At 39.7% G+C, this 2,570-nt stretch overlaps 1 protein-coding gene across 1 annotated transcript in view; it reads left to right on the top strand.

The window, feature by feature from the left end:
• The window catches only part of Fsip1 (fibrous sheath interacting protein 1), a 266,885-nt gene that overhangs the window by 51,570 nt on the left and 212,745 nt on the right, over positions 1-2,570 (top strand). The gene's annotated exons all lie outside the window — the stretch shown is intronic.

Here is a 2,570-nt window from a genome sequence, read left to right on the forward strand (position 1 = left end):
ACACCCTCTGAGAATCCCCAAATCCCTAGCCACTACTGATTTTTATTGTCTGTATACTTTTACCTTTTCAAGATGTTACATACTTGGAATTGTGCAGCATAGACTCTTTTCCAGACTTAGTTCTCTCACTTAGTCAGCCTACCTTACTGGGGATTTAACTTAGGCTTGCCTAAGTATATTATTAGGCAAGTGCTCAAGTACAAGTTACATGCCTGGCCCTTGTGGAATTTTGAGATACGTTTCTTTAGGTTGCCAGTAAGCAGCCTTGAACTCATACCTCAGCCTCTGTAGTAGCTAGAAATGTGGGTGTGCATGATTTCCCAGCTCACTCATACATGTTTTCAGCTTGATTACTAATTTCTTTTTTGTTCACTGAAAAATAGTTCATTCTAGGGATGTATTCAGTTTGTTTATTCCTTTACCTATTGAAAGATGTCTTGGTTGCTGCCCATTTTTACAATTGTAAATAAAGTTGCTGCAGACATTTATGGGTAGATTTATGTGTAGACATAAGTTTTGAACTTATTTGGGTAAATAGAAATACAAATGCTAAGTCATTTAAGACTGTTTAGCTTTGTAGGAAACTGCCTTACTATCTTCTAAGGTGCCTGTACCATTTTAGGTTCTGATAGGCAGTAAATGAAAGTCCCTGTTATTCTATCTTTGCCAGCAATTGATATTATGAGTTTTGGGTTTTAACCATTTCAGGGCTCATGTCTAGGAACCCACATCTTCCACCCAGACCCCACCTACTAATAACATGCCAGCTATCAGTCTCTTTAATTCAACCACCTTACAAAAGCCCCACTTTTGAGCTCATGAGTCTCTTGTGAGGCATCTAAATATAACATGTATTTTCTTTTGAATCCTACTCATTTTTGTTCATTTACATTTGTCTTTTAGGAGCTCTTTGTACATTTTTGGATATATCTTTTATCAGATATGTACTGTAATATTTTAGAGCTAGAATATCCCCAAAAGTATCACATGTTCAAAGTAAGGTCTGTGGGATGCTATTGGATTGTGGGGTCCAATACTCATCAGTGGGATTATCCAATGATGACTTCAGTAGTTGAAAGTGTGTTAGGAGGTAGGGCCTGGTTGAAGTCCTTCCCCATGGGTATGACCAGGAAGGGTATGTTATCATATGTTTTATCACCATGTCCTCATTCTTGCTTAGATTCTTGCTCTGCTATAGGATGAGCACATTTTATTTAGATTGACAATGAGAATGAACAGCAGATAACACAGCTGGACAGAAGTACCCACAGGGTTGGGGCAAGGGAGAGCATGGTTGCTGAATAGATCACCATGTTTGAGAAAACATATGTTGCATCAGGAAATAGGAACAGTGACTTTAGACAACGTCAGAGTTGATCAGACGCCAGTCTTCCCAGGCTGGAGGGTTTAAGAGGGTAAACTCTTTTATTTTATTTTATTTTTTTTTGTGGAACCGGGGATTGAACTCAGGCCCTTGTGCTTGCCATGGAAGCGCTTATTCCACTGAGCCATCTCCCTGGCCCCAAAGAGGGTAAACTCTTTTAAAGACAATGCTTTGATTTTCTATTTTCTTATGGAGACTAGCTCAAGAGAATAAATCACAAAAGAAGAAATCTAACTATTAAGAGTCTTCCAAAATTTGTTTCCCCCCAGCACTAAAGATTGAATGAACCCAGGGCATTCACACTGAGCTACATCACAAATCTTTCTAAAATTTCTAATTTTGAGACAAATTTTCACTAAGTCAGTCACCCAAGGTGACTTAAAACTGCTCAAATTTGCCATTCTCCTGCCTCAGCCTGTCTGAGTGCTGGGATTATAAGCATGCACCACTAGGCCTGCCTTCACATTCTTTTTACTTAGTGACTAACTATATATTTGAAATCTTCACTTTGTGGATCTAGAAGATAAAAGGAAAACCATAGTTATAGCTACGTGGTCTGCATATTCTCCATATTATTAACATTAAGGTTTGAGTGCATCATCTCTGGAGAGTTAATATAATATTTTTAGAACATTCTCATGAATTATTTTTTTCTTTCTGTATTTTAGGGAAGGGTCTACAGGGTGTTCAGGGTCTCACTACTAGATCGGACTCATGCTGATTCTCCTGTTTACAGCCTCCCAAGTGCTGGGATTACAGGCACACGCCACCATGCTCAGTCTCAGTTATAGTCTCAGTGTGCTCCGGGGGCAGGGCTGGCACAGCAGGCCCAGGGATCGAACCCCGACCACTGCACCTGCTTGCAGGTGCTTTAATCTGCTGAGCTATTTGGCTGGCCCTCATAAATTCTTTTTGTGCTTAAGTTGTAGGGAAATAGTGTCTGACTTTCTCGACTTCTATAGTTTGTTTCAGTGGCTCATATACACAATGATGCTTGTTGTGTCTATTAGAAATGACAGTGACGTTTTAAAAAATGTGTTTGTATAGAAGGGATTCATCAATATTACAGAAAATATTAGATCTTGGGCCTAAGGAGAGTCACATGGGGAGAAGATACTCTCTCAGGCTTTCACAGAGAGCACATTGGCCAAGCATTGGCCGTGACTCATCCACATGGCTGCACTGA

Source organism: Octodon degus, unplaced genomic scaffold (assembly GCF_000260255.1).
Source record: "Octodon degus isolate 3935 unplaced genomic scaffold, OctDeg1.0 scaffold00002, whole genome shotgun sequence".
In the NCBI taxonomy this organism is placed as follows: domain Eukaryota; kingdom Metazoa; phylum Chordata; class Mammalia; order Rodentia; family Octodontidae; genus Octodon; species Octodon degus.